General features: G+C 40.5%; 1 protein-coding gene across 1 annotated transcript in view; it reads right to left on the minus strand.

Annotated features, from left to right (window-relative positions):
* The window catches only part of eogt (EGF domain-specific O-linked N-acetylglucosamine (GlcNAc) transferase), a 45,772-nt gene that overhangs the window by 1,033 nt on the left and 29,739 nt on the right, over nucleotides 1-15,000 (minus strand). The gene's annotated exons all lie outside the window — the stretch shown is intronic.

A 15,000-nucleotide genomic window follows, 5' to 3' on the forward strand; every position in this document is an offset into this window, starting at 1 on the left:
TCCCAGGAACAAGAACTTATTTCTACAGAAATGAGCAGGGCAGTGACAGTGAGACAAAGTTAATGTTTGTGTCTATTAACAAAGATAAATAATCCTTCAAGAGGGAGGAAGACAGAGTGAAACAGAGAAAAGAAGAGAGTGAGAGGCCAGAAAACCGACAGTACATGTAAAAAAAAATAAATAGAGAAAGTTAAAGGCAATCAGGAAATATAAGCATATGCAGGTTAATATGTTGTTTCCAGATATATTTTGTATGTGTGAAGGCCTCTCAGCTCATAACTCTACAGAGAGAAGTGGAATGCAAACACAGAAACACTCCGTACAGTACTGACTGTTGCACCCACATTAACATGAACAATATTTACATATTTGTGTGTTTTAGATTTGCTTACTCGAATCTATGCAAAGCATAAATGGGTGTTAATGTATGTCTTAGTGAGTATGTGTGTTTCTTTCCAGTACAGTATGTGAAAGTATGCATGGAAGCATGTGCTGCGTGGAGCGATTAGGCATGCTGCATGGCTGCACAGAAGCCCATTTCTTATTCCCTTTTTAAAGGCTGGGCCATGGCATGCATTTTTATCAGCTTTGTTCTCTGATACACTCATTAAAAGAGCACAATTGTCCGTGTGTGTGTGTGTGTGTGTGTGTGTGTGTGTGTGTGTGTGTGTGTGTGTGTGTGTGTGTGTGTGTGTGTGTGTGTGGTCTCCAGATGCAGCTCATTTGGACTCCGGGGACAAAACGCCCCATCAGTCACCGCAGCATTGTCACCTTTACCGGGTCTCACACATGCCACAGATTGTGGCCGGATAGCAGAGTAATAAATATGTAAAATAAGAAAAAAAGAACAACAGTCTGTGCTAATATTCATAAAGACACAATCTCATACATACACATTTTGATACAAAAGATCACCGGAAAGGCACAACTTCCCGGGGGCATAGTGTTGAGGGAAGCAGAGGTGTGTGGGGGGCCTCAGCTGGTCATCATGGCTGTGAGGAGTCACTGGCAGCAGTAAGGACACTCACATACACACAAACACACACATATTAGCAAATAGAGCACAGACATGCTCAAGATTATCTGAGAACATCAAGTCTTGCTCTTTCTAAAATTATCCCTCCTTCGATATCACCATCTCCACCTCCTCTCTCACTTGTGTGTCTCTGTGGGCTGAAGGGCTGAGTTGTGTCATTTCTTGCAGTAATCACACAGCGGTGACACAGGGGCTCATTGACATGCAATGAGACAATCCCACCTCTGCCACAAATATATCTGTGTGCCCTGCATCCGAACAGCATCATCTGCCAGCACTTGTCGAGCGCACACGCACCATCGCAAACACACACACACACGCACAGACACACACACACAGGTGAATTTGCAAAATTAGACTTGTGCAAACACTGTCTGACCTCGTCTGCCGCATCAGGAAACATGTTTGCTGTGCATCAGGAATAAAACAGGGAGATGGTTTCTGCATGATGGGGCCGTTACCGACACTGCTCTGTTTGTCAGTCAGAGATTATATCATTTGTCAGGGCAGTACAGGAAGATCCTGTTCAGTAGAACTGCGAGGAATAGAAACTATGGCATTACTTCATAACCTCAGTGTCAGTGTTTTTCACCAGGCTTTTTGTGAATATCTCTTTCTCAGATGGAAAAAGTGCTGCTGATCAGACTTGATGTGAAAAATAAGAATGAGATTCGTATCTGTTAAAGCCAGATTGTTCGACAAGACAGTCCAGTCACCCTACGACAGTGTTGATCCATTCAACATTTTGATTCACAACAAGCTACAGGCCAAATTACTACAGTCCTAGTAGCCATTTGTGATCTACTGGGCTTTCTTATTGTCTCACATATTTCACTGACACACAAAAAAGAGCACAATCAAAATGAGCGAGATGAAATTAACATAAAAATTAACTGAGCATATTTACACTCACATTATAATGAGCTCTTTTAAATTTTTATGACCCCGGGGCCGTTCCTCTTGTGCTTCGTTGAAAACATTTGTAGTTCCAGTACTGACACAGCTCCAAGAGTACATCTTCTGCCGTTTCTCTGCCCAACACTGTGGGATGCTTCTGACACTGTACTCCTATAGGCTTCAATGTTTTGTCTGTGTCACGCACTCTCCTTCTATGAATATGTTTAACAGTCAGACTGATATTGTGGCTTTATTAGGCTGATAATGTTGATACTTAACACTGTCTTACTGCAAAGCTGGGTCATGTCATGACTGAGATGCTTCAGTAAACCTACAAAAATCTTCACTGGGCATTTTAATTTTTGTCTATTTTTTTTTAGTAATCTTGTTAATGATTACAAATTAATTAATCAAACACAGTGTTATGCCTATTTGCTGCTATTATTAAACCAATGCAGAGGAGCATCTACCCGAAACCAGAGCTAAGTCTGTGTTGTGAGACTCTAAATGCTGTTTTGGCTTCTTTTTAATTGGACAGCACCAGGTTTTCGTGCAGAATACTGGTGGTTTTATTTGGCTCATTTTCACAGGTACAGTAAACAGTAAAATACATGACTGATTTTTAAATTCTTGTATTTGTTTTTAAACCTTTCAATGGTTTAGCTCCACAATATAGTACTGATATGTTACTTCCATTCTCTGTCTCTCTGTCAATTATTTCTTTCTTCCCTTACTCACACCTCAAAACCAAATGGGCTTTTCTGGTTCTACAGTTAATCATGTCTCATCATTGACCTCAAAATGAAAGACTGGGGGAATGAGGGACTTCCGGTATGACGGAGAAGCGAGTAGCAGCATAATTTGTGAGCTCCCAGGTGGTCTTATTCCCCCGCTGAAGAATTATGCAACTTTTTGATAACCTAGCCGTGAAACATAGCATGAAAGAATAGAATACCATGAAAGAATAGCATGAATGAAGCTGACTTGATAAAAAGAGGACTGCTCCCAGATACCACCGGTGAACGTCTCCCTACTGATGATGCACTCGTGCCGAAAGCCAGACAGCCGCCCTGGGAAACTGCAGGTGCAGCGTCACGCCGACACCGGGACAGGAGGCTGAGAGACATCCGGGAAAAACTGAAAGGATTTCGACACAACACTAGCACTTCATAAGAACTTTCCCATGTTATAAACGAACGAGGGATTACTCAGATAGCATGAGTAAGTAAAGTGTGAAACACAAAGGTAAAGCCAGATTTCCTGTTATGATTATATAATGATTAAAACTGACCACCGTGGGGTCTGCTTTCTGATTCTCTAATGTGCACTGCTCCATTTCTTTTTTGTGGAAGATGGCAGTCTGCACTTGGAGGGGACGCTTCTAATTTGAAGGCTTCCACCTCTAAAATAGAAATTGAAACCATACTTCACAAATGGAAGTTTGTTCTGATTTGTTCCCATTTAAGATTTATGTTATTATATAGACAGATGTTTTTTTTTGTTCAGGTCATCGCGAGGAATTCAGATTTTTATTTACTGGTCAAATGTTCCATTGATCATCAAGAGGCCACACTCCTGAATGTTTACAGACCACATGGTTATGATAAACAATTGATTAAAAAGAGCTTCAATTTAATATTGGAGGAAGCCTCAGGAGTTCTAATCTGACTGGAATGTTTGCGTGAACCCCTCTTTGGACTCCTCAAACCAGACAAAAAAGATGCAACCGGAAGCATTATATGCGAGAAAACCATTAAAAGAAATAGGAATGATTGATATATGGAGAGAGGCACATCCACACATAAAGTGTTTTACTTTTTCTCCTCCTCACACAGGGTTTACTCAAGAAAAGACTATTTTTTAATGTTTAATATAGACAGACAGAGTTATAAAATGTGACATTGGAGTAAAAGACATATCTGACCACACTGGGGTGTATTTGACACTTCATTTAAGCAACAAACCAAAAGAGACCTTACGGAGACTGAACACAGGCTGTCTTAATGAGACCAACTTTCAGACATTTATGGAGAATGAATTTAAAGAATATATGACCAATAATGATAATGGAGCTGTGTCTCTTAGCATTCTGTGGACGCTTCTAAAGCTGTCCTTGGGGGCAAGTTCATTATGTGGTCAACCCAGAAGAAAAGGGAAAAGGAGAAACAAATTAAAGACCTGACCATGAGGCTTAAATCTTTGGAGAGAAAGCATATGGAATGTAATGATACTAATACCTTAAATCAAATAGAAGAAACAAAACAAACATTAAATGATATCTATGAAAAACAGATAGAGAATAAAGCAAAGTTTATAAAACAGAGATATTATGAAAATAGCCCACAATCTAAAAAACTTCTGGCTTGGAGAATCAAAAGACAACAGGCGGACAGACTGATAGATAAAGGGAAGGATCCTGACAATAATAAGTTGTGTCATGAATCAGACAGCATACAAAACTCCTTTGAAAAGTATTATACAAAATGATATGCACAGCCACAAGAAGCTGACCTTGAAGAAGTGTCTAGGTTTCTGACATCTTTAGATTTACCATCTATTGGAACAAAGCAAAACAAAGTGTTAACCCAAGAAATAACAGAAAACGAAATAATAAAGCGATATCAAGATTGAAGACAAATAAAATGCCAGGCGCGAGTGGTATAAGTGCTTCAGAGCAATCTTAGTGCCAACCCTTAAAGATTGTTTTAATTATGTTCTTAAAGGAGGAGAGACTCCGTTATCCTGGAGACAGGCAGTCATCTGAATAATTCCTAAACCCGGTAAAGATAGGACTGAATGTAACTCATACAGTCCGATATCTGTTTTGAACATAGATTATAGATTATATGCTTCAATCCTAGCAAAACAGATGGAAGATATTATTCCTGACTTAATCGGCACAGACCAGACAGGTTTTGTGAAGAATAGACATACATGATAATGTTAAGCGAGCACTCCATGTAATTAGTTATATGAAAAATACTAATTGTGAATCCATAGTTATCAGTCTGGATGCCGAAAAGGCTTTTGACTCAGTCTGATGGCAGTACTTATATCTTGTTCTTCAGAGATTTGGCTTTAATACTCAGGTGGTGAATTATTTTAAATCTTTATACAGCTCACCAAAAGCCAGAATTAAAATTAATGGTAACATATGCAAAACTATATCCCTCCAAAGAGGATGCAGACAGGGGTGTCCCCTCAGCCCCACCCTGTTTGACCTGTTTATAGAACCTCTGATACATCAGAGAAGACAAAGACATATCAGATGTTGTAACTGGAGGTGAGCAGCATAAGATATGTGCCTACGCTGATGATAGTCTTTTAACACTCACCGATCCAAATAAATCTCTGCCTAAATTATTAGGCCTACTTGAAACATTTGGTTTATACTCCGGCTACAAATTAAATTTGCATAAAACTCAAACCCTCTCCTTCAACTATCTCTCACCCAAAAACATTCAAAAAATGAGTACATTTAAATGGAAAAACTCAGTTATTAAATATCGAGGCATTAACATGCCTAAGGATTTATTACAGATTTATATTAATAATTACCCACCTTTAACGATTGATATTAAAAACGATTTAAACCGTTGGTCATTACTTCCTATGAATATATACAATCGAATAGCTATTACTCTTTCTTTTTCAGTCTTTGCCTGTGGAGATACCCGCTAAACAGATCACTGAATGGAACAGATTAATCTTAAATTTTATTTGGGAAAAGAAAAGACCAAGAGTAAAGTTACAGACATTGCAGCTTCCTAAGGACAAAGGAGGGATGGCACTGCCATGCTTTGAAGAGTCTTACAGAACTGCACAACTGCGCTCATTAGTCTGCTGGTGTGATCCAAACATCGAAGCAAAATGGAAAGATTTGGAGCAAACCCAAATAGATGAACCACTACCATCTATTCTAGGAGACAAGAGCCTTCAAAAGAAAGGCCTAGACAAACTTCCCAATTGGAGTACGGTCCCATTAAACATTTGGTATAAAAAATGTAAAGATCAAAAATTTGAAGAATCAACAAAAATACTACGCTGGATTGCTTATGATTCTGATTTTGAAGCAGCTAAATTGGACAGTAGATTTAAACAATGGATCAGCAGAGGGATCACGTCTTACTGGATCTGAAGACTTTTCAACAACTTATGAAAAATTATAACTTAGAGAAGCAAGACTTCTACAGATATCTACAGTTAAGATCTTAGTTTGACAAACATATTAAAAATACTGAGGAGAGAGGAAAATGCCTGATTAATATTCTTGTTGATGTTATTAATGGCAAAACCAACAAAAAAATGATTTGAAGAATCTACTCATCCCTGCAGCAAGAAAGATGTATACAATGTATGTCAAAACCAGATGGGAGAAAGAGGCAAATGTAAAGTTAACTGAAGAGGAATGGTTAAATATATGTAAAACATAGTCCACTACCTCTAGTTCACATTTGTGGAGAGAATTTACTTGGAAAAATATTTTGAGGTTCTTTATCACCCCCAAAATTAGGCAATTACAAACCAATAAACCTGAGTATGGACAGTGTTGGAGGTTGTGTGGTGCTAACTCTGCAGGGCGTTTCCATATATTCTGGGATTGTCCTGTTATCTCTTCCTATTGGAAGGTTGTTGTGACTGCAATTAGACTTATTATCACACCAGAGATCAATTTTACTTTTGACATAATATATTTAGGAAATTTACCAGGTGGGCTCAAGAAAGGGGAGAGATATTTATTGCAAATTTTATTGGTTGGTAGTAAAAAAAGCAATCACTAAAAAATGGCTGAATAAAGAATCTCCAACAATCACTGAATGGAAAAAAAACTATTCAGGACATTCATAGTATGGAACAAATGACATTTTCTTTAAGATACGCCACCAAAAAAGGGAGAAAAATATTGGAAAAACTGAATGTCCTATTACAACCGGGAGTGATGTTGATGTTCCTGCTTCGGTTTACCTCAGCTGTGTTTTCAAAGACTCATTCTCTTTTTTAATGTAATTTGATTAGTTTATCTATGTTCTTTGTTTTCTGGATTTAACTGGTCATTAAGGACTCAAAAGAAAGGAACTGAAAGAAATATGGTCTTGTATGCCCTGATCCAGATGTAACCCACTTCATTTTCCGTTTATATATTGTTTTGTACTAGCCTAGCCGCGCTAGACCCATGTTCTGAAGACGCAAGGGTCTAGGACCGCTGGACAAGGAGGGAGGCGGGCTAAAAGGTTGTCTTTCAAATCACTCTGCAGCAATTGGGTAGGTATACAACCAATCAGTGCAACGAATAGGCTGACGTAGTTCCTAGAGGGCCGGCGAATTGTGGCTAAGTCCCATTAGCTTCCCAACCAGCGGAGCCGTGGAGCCAACTGGTATATTAAAGATTTGCCATATCCCGTCGGCATAAGTCCAAATACGTCTTTCTTCTCAATGAAACACTTCAGTGCCGTCCTTTGTTTATCTTTCAAGTTGAATTTTAGCTTCAAATCTTTAAGGGCTGTGGCCAAAGCCAAGTCGAAAGATAACTGTTTATTGTGCGCCGGTTGTTTCTGTCAGAATCGTCATGCCTCTGTCGTCACTTCGTTACGCCCGCCTTCTGACTCTACACTTCATGGTGATTCGTCCGGCCAGTTTTAGGAGCATCCAACCTCGAGCCTTATGGAGGGTAACTAGACCCACCCTGGCAGAGAATTAAATTTGTTGCCGTGGGTTGTCTAGCACGGCTAGGCTAGTTTTATACCTCTGTAAGCCTAATTTTACATGCTGGCAAACTCCCTGACTGTTATGATGACCCCATCTGTCTGTTGTTAAATGTTCAATTTTTGTTGTTTTTGTATTGTAAAAGCAAAAATATAAAAATAAAGTATAAAAAAAATGAAACACTTCTGTTTCCTTCCTTTGTTTTTGGTTCAGCCTGAGACTCAACTCTACTTTCTCTTGTTGCATTGATCTGTTGGTGTTTTGCTCAGTTTGCTCTTTTAATTGTTTACCATCATTATAACTTTGATTTAAAAGTTTAATTCATTTCTCACTGGATTTTTACCAGTGTGCTTTACCTTGGCTGTGCTGCTCGTGTGGTTGTCTTGTTATGTGCTTTTGTCTCATTCTTTTTATTTCATTAGTAATGGTATATGGTTACCATCATTTATATTTTATATAATCTTTCAATCTAATGCATTTTAAGCACTATTGCAGGTCATGTACTGAGTATCTTCTCTCTCCTGTAGTTTATTTGGTCTCCTCTGTCTCCTCTCCCCTTCTACCTTTCTGCATAGCTGATCTACAGTTATTGACCTCACCAACCTGCACAGGATCTATTGTAATCTTGTTGGTGTTTCTCTCTTTTTTTTTTCTCTCCGCCCTCTCCTCACACCGACCAGTTGAGGCAGACAGCTGAAACACCTTGAGCCTGGTTAGGCTGGAGGTTTCTTCCTGTTATAATTGAGTTTTTCCTTCCCACTGTGTTTCCTCAAAGCTAATCTTTGGGCTTCTTGCTGTCATATTCGAAGGTCTCTGCCTTAACATGTAAAGCGTGAGACTTACGTTGTAGTGAAATGGAACTGAACTGATTTTAACTCATGCAAATGGAAAGCTCGCTGGGACAATTTCTGTGGTTTAAAATCCACTATATATATAAAGGTGACTTCATTTTAATTAGAAAGTAAAACTGAAATAAAGTCAAGCAAAAAAAGGCATGTATAGATCCGAGACACATGCCAGACTGTCTCTAGCTGAACTCCAGTGTGTATGTGTGAAAAAAAGAAAGAATCGGTGAGAATGAAGACCACACAAGCATCACACCAGTGTGTCAGTATGCTGATTTTCTCTGCCCAGACAGAGACCAAGCAGACAAAAAGCATATCAGTGTAAAACAAAGTGCATCTCCCCAAGGTGGAAAGATATTGAAAATGAAACGGGCAAAAGCACAAAGCCCAATGGAATCTTATGTGAAGCGTTTCAGATTTCTGCCGATATGCACAGTATTAACATTCAGTTAGGGTGTGTAATGTTCTGTTTCTTTATATTTCTCTGCTTCCAGCTCCAGAGCAGTACAGCATGTTGCTCATTGTTTTTTCCTTTGGGTTGCCGGGCAGACAGAGCGGGTGTGTGCCCACACACAAATGCTCTGTATTACAAACAGAGACACAACATAAAAACGTAAATTAACACAGCGGTATGTATTCATAAGGCACGGCCCCTTACATTTCTATTTTCCTGGTACTTGTTTGTTCCTCCTTATGTCTCTCACTATTGCTCTCTACGGTTTCCACACCTCCATACATCTGTATGTGCATTTATGTCTCTCTGTTTCAGTCCTCCATTAGTGTGTAGATATGTACCTTTGCTGTCTCTTCTTCTCCTACTGTTTTCTGTCTTCTACAAAGTCAATACCCCCAATAGCAAATTCTAATCATATCCCAACAATTCTTCAACTGAGAAAAGAAGAAGACACACTTTGTGCAATCAGACTCATGACAGGCAAAAAACCAAACCACAGTTCAATGTGGGAGTAGAATATCTTAAAAATCTGAGCTGTTGCACCTAACACAAACTATATGCATTTAAATGATCCCTACATTTTACATAGATTCTTGTGTTTCAGTGTATTTTATGCATATGATTATGACAGTTTTTCTGCTATCATACAATATTTTACTAACCCTTCTTACCACTCATCGCTGCTCATGCCGGTTTGGTTGCACTTTGGTGTTTTTATTGGCATACATGCATTCAACATGTACTCTTAAGTTATTGTGAACAAATATTTCTGTATAATATATTGGTACAATCAATTGTAAGCAACACAATTCTGTTAAAAAAAAAAGCTGTATTGTGTTCTCAGCATGGCAACTTTATGTTAATATTTTTTAATGGGACAACCCAAGAGCCAAGTGTTTGGAACACATGGGAGCATTAGGTCTTTCCATCAAGTCCCCAGTTTACGACTCGGCTGACTGGAACATGTTGCATATTATTGGCTTATTCTGCATCTCAAGATTTCCTGTTTCTCCTCAGTGTGAAATAAAGGTAGAAAGCAAAAAAAATAGCCAAAAAATATTTTTTAACGCATGAATGAAATGTATTTTAGATGAAAAAAAAGTCGGGAGTCAAGTGAGAAACAACACTGGACCTGTTTAGCACCATTCATACGGACCTTCACACCTCTTTCACTGTCGTGTTTCCTTCCATAAACCAAATGGCAATTAAGTGGAACCTCCTCTGTTTGCTGAAATGGCCAGGAGGGGAGAAAGAGAGGAAAGAGAGGAAAGAGAGTTGTGAGGGAAAGTCAGAATTCAGGACCATTACCTGGCTCTGGTATTGACTGCAGAGTTCAGAGAATGGCCCTGGCACTAAGGTACCATTACAGCTCAATTGATCGGCCTGCACTTAAGTCTAAATCTCACCTTGTTGCACAAGCCATCGTCTCAGGATCCGGTGACCAAGAAATATACGTGTGTTTTAGAGAGGTGGGGGAGGCAGCATGTGCAGCAGCCTGGAAAATTTATCTATTTTTGTGTGTCTATTTTTTGGTCTTTTCCAAGGTTGCACTTTGTCTCTCCTCTCCTTGTCTCTCTACCAAACTCCCCTCTGCTGGCTTTTCTCAACATTTCTACGCCATCCATCTCTCTTCGCCTCTCACACTTTCATAGATAAAAGTCAGAAATGATCAGAGCGCCAATGCATGTTTCGTGCGTCGAAGCAGGCGACCAGTCACTCCAGGGAGTCTGTATTCACCTCTTCAGCTGCTACACACATGCAAACACAATAGCAGAGTCCATTCACACATATAGTTCAGTTTCATCTGCCTATATAGACACAAACTGCCACTTACCCACACAGATCGCTGTATACTGTAGGTGTTATGCAGTTGATACAGGCTGAACAGGAGGGCTTAATTAATGGCTGGGCTTTGCTGAATGTACCTGCCACATGCAAACATTGCTAGTAAGTCTTATTAAAGTGCTTTAACAACCTCTTCCACTAAAGCTGAGGAGGAGAGGAAGAGGGAGGTGTAGGCTGTTTTATGTAGGGGAAAAAATACAGGCACTAACAGGCTAATAAACATTAGTTCGCTAACACAACAAGTCTGTAGCCGAGGCCAAGTCCCTGGTTTCCTCTTTACAAGTTTGTCGTTTACAACCCAGACAGCCAGCTTGGTCGGACATAGATCAGAGAAACCCTCCTCAGAGCCGCTGACAGACAGAGGCCCGAGCCAGCCCGTAAATCTGCTGCACTCTAATAAAGCAATAAAAGGCCATTAAAAGTCAGTGTCCCTCAGCAATGGAAGATGGATGGAGAGATGGAAAGAAAAAGAGACACTTTTAAATGACTGTACACACCCACTTGCATTTTGGCAGGTTTTTCTTCCCTTCTGCACTCCAGACAAACTAGGTATCTACAATATTGATGCCTGTCTCCTGTTGTTACTCTTTTATTCTCGCTGCCTGTAGCTTGCTTTTGTGATAAAAAAAGAACAAGTAAACACTGATTTAGAATGGTGAGGTGCAAGCTTTATGCGCTGTTCTGCTCACTCAGTCAGCGCTCCATCTCCGCTACTGATTCACTCTCCCGCTTGACTGATTTCACGCTAACCCATGTGCACACCAGCACATGTACACTTACGCATTTTAGCCACACTATCATGCACATAAACAAATGAAAAGTTGCTTTTCACATCCTGTTGTTATTTGTTACCAGGGCCAAACACTGATTGTAGATGTAGTGTGAGGATTAGAATAGAATGATAATCCAGAATGTAGTGTTTTTATTTGCAACATAAAGGGATCATTATCAAAGTGATTGGAAATCGATTGCTTTGTCTTGACTGTGCGTTTTTTTTGTTTTTTGTCTCTCTTTCAAGTCTTTCACTGTGAGCATTAGTTCTTCTCTCCAGTTCCATTTCCCAACCTGTCAAAGGATCAAAACAAGGACATGTATGAAGGAGAGAACTGGTGAACCACAGCAGGGCAGGAGAGAGACAGTGCAACCAAGCCCAGTAATAAAATATTGTTTCTACACACCCAGCAAGTGATCTGTCTGTCTTTCTGTACAAAGGGAAAGCAAAAGAAACAGTGTGTGTGTGTGTGTGTGTGTGTGTGTGTGTGTGTGTGTGTGTGTGTGTGTGTGTGTGTGTGTGTGTGTGTGTGTGTGTGTGTGTGTGTGTGTGTGTGTGTGTGTGTGTGTGTGTGTGTGTGTGTGTGTGTGTGCAGCAGTGTATTGCCAACTCTGACTGGACCCTTCCTTCGCGGCTGCTGGTATCGAATGGCGGCCTGAAGCCAAACAAAAGCAGACCAAGGCCCTGACAGAAAGTCTCCAGCGAGCAGCAGCCATTCATTTTGTTTTGTGCCCAAATTATGATTAATGGAAAATAAACAACCTTGATGTGGAGCCTGCTTTGATTTTCTCAGAGCTCTGTAGTTGTAGCCACTCTTTTGACCCAGACTAAAGCAGTGGACAAACCCTCTGAAGCCCAACTCTGGGCCTCATGACACTTTTGCACAGCTGCTTAATAGTTTAACACACACACACAGTTTAAGAAACACACTGTCGTCTTCACTTTCTGTCACACACACACAGACACACACATTCTCTCTCTTTCGCTGTCTCTGCACATTCACAGAAACTCATATATGCAGACAAACTGACATCTTGATTATATCAGTCCCCTCTGCTGCTAATGACCAGCTTGCGCGTAATTATATTAATTACCGTACGTGCCACGCCTGTCAATTGGCCAGTCAAATGAAAATGAGAGCGTGATGCAAGCAGAAACAGGAAAGGAAGGGAAAGAAAGAAACCTAGGGATGAAAGAGTTGAAGATGGTGGACAGGGAGGGGAAATGGCAAAGAAAAGAAGGGAAAGGAGAAAGAAAAGAAAGAAAGATGTCAGGAAAATGGAGTGTGAGCGAGCAAGAGAGCGACAAAGACAGAGAGTGGGGAGAGAAGGGAAGCCTGATCAATTGTTCATTTTACAAAGTCACTGAGACGTGTCAGCAGTGTCAATAAGTGAATTAATTTGTCTGTGAGTCTCCGGAGCATGACACCATATCACTCGGCTCTCCTGAGACAAGCAGGGCCTCTAACCTTCTAACACACTCCGACAAAGCCGCTCCATACGAGAATCATACACAGGTGTCAGGAACAGATCTGCTGACACGGAAACATTTTCATACAATTATTCCAGGCCTGCTTTAGATGCATAGTCCCACCATACACACAGATCACTTCTTCATCAGTTGGGAGGAATTTAGATTAACTCACACACACATTGACAGAAAAGGCATTCGCCACTTTTACAATCTTGTTTATTGGGAAGAAGATTTGTATTCTGGTGTTTATTTATTTACTTATTTAGCACTGACCAAAGCAGAATGACTTTACCTTTATGGTCAACAAGGAGCATCTATCTGTTCACTTCCTAGATACTCATCCTCACTTACCTCTATATGACTTCACGGAATCCTAAACATAATCATGACTGAAAAGAAGATAGAAAAAAAAAACTAATTTTAACAGAAATTTAATGAGTTTTCTTTGTGGTGTTTAGCTTTTTGCTCTTTAAGTGAAAATGAGTCAATAAAATGTGATTAAGTGAATCCGATTTACACAAGAATATATTATATTGAAATGTAAATAATTGCTTCATTGTAAGACTCATAATGAATATGTAATTTGTGCAACAGATTTGTGCAAAAAAATTTAAAAAAAAAAAACAAAAAATCTAATCCACTTTACGGATGATTTACTGTAAATTACAGTTAAGATGAATCGATTTGGGGTTCGTATTCACACATGCAGATAGCAATCATTCATCCTCATCAGAGCAGCCATCCCTGAGGGAGGCTATTGTCTGCTGGTGACTGACATCAGTCAGCCGCCAAGAGGGACCCTTGACCGCTGGCTGCCTGCTGTTTTCATTACAAAGCCATCACCTGCAGCACACACACATAAACTGTGTGTACGGACACACACACATTTACACACACTCACTCACTGCTCTGACAGATTCCACCTCAGCCCTGAACATTCCTCCCCGCTGAAGCCTTTTCCCCACATCAGGCCCTGACTTCCTCTCCTTCCACTCTCTGTTCTGTCTTTTTTTTCATTCCCTTCCTCCCCTATCCGTCCACAAACGTTCCTTCTTTTATGCTCTGGATCCCGCAGGGTTAAACCCCCCACCTCATGAGCTGCAGCGCTGTTTGAGGGCTGCTGTGATGACCGCCCCAGGCTCCGCCACCACTGCACCGCGGCTTCACAGTGGACCCACACAGCAGAGCACGGTGGGAGCTTCTCATAATCCCACAAACACACTCACACTGTCACTCACGGGTAACGGCACATCTGCCAGCTGCCAGAGGGGCGTGAACGGGGGACATACTGTCTGTTGAAGAGACACACACACGCTTAAAAAAAGGAACACACGCACACACACAAGTGGAAGCAGCAGATTGCGTCCAAGGTGATAGATAGAGCACTGTGGGAAGGAACTGTGCCTGTTCAATTACAATCATTACTATCACTTAGGGAGATTTGTCATGGTCAAAGTGAGTCGGAGCTGCGGAGAAAATCACCTTGAGGCCTGTGAAGTGGTGTTATTTTCAGTTTTCGCTAAAGGATTACGGCATCCTCAAAACTTCCCTCCGATTGGAAATGACTCCGGTTGAATGTAAATTAATTACTCTAAGGCTCCAGCAGATGTTTCAAAAAAATAATCCCTCAATGGTACACGACTGATCATTTAAAAGCACTTGACACATAATGAACAATAATCCACTAACCCTCAATCTGCTGGCTATTTTCAAGACACGGGAGCAGCGTGATACGTGCTGCCGTGTCTTCTCTGGATGGACCAGGAGGAGGCCATGTGGAAGTCTGAGCTGTCAGTCAAAGAAAGACCTGTTAGATGGAATGGTGGCACATGGGAAACCGATGCCTTGCTGTCACTGACTGAATGACTGACTGACAAAAGAGAGAATGGAGGACAGAGCACACGGGTGTGGAGATTCAACACGAGAGTTCTAGTTACCTGCTACTGTAAAATGTCCTTGGAAGAAAAAGTTAGAA

The sequence above is a fragment of the Acanthochromis polyacanthus genome, chromosome 5 (assembly GCF_021347895.1).
Source record: "Acanthochromis polyacanthus isolate Apoly-LR-REF ecotype Palm Island chromosome 5, KAUST_Apoly_ChrSc, whole genome shotgun sequence".
NCBI lineage: Eukaryota > Metazoa > Chordata > Actinopteri > Pomacentridae > Acanthochromis > Acanthochromis polyacanthus.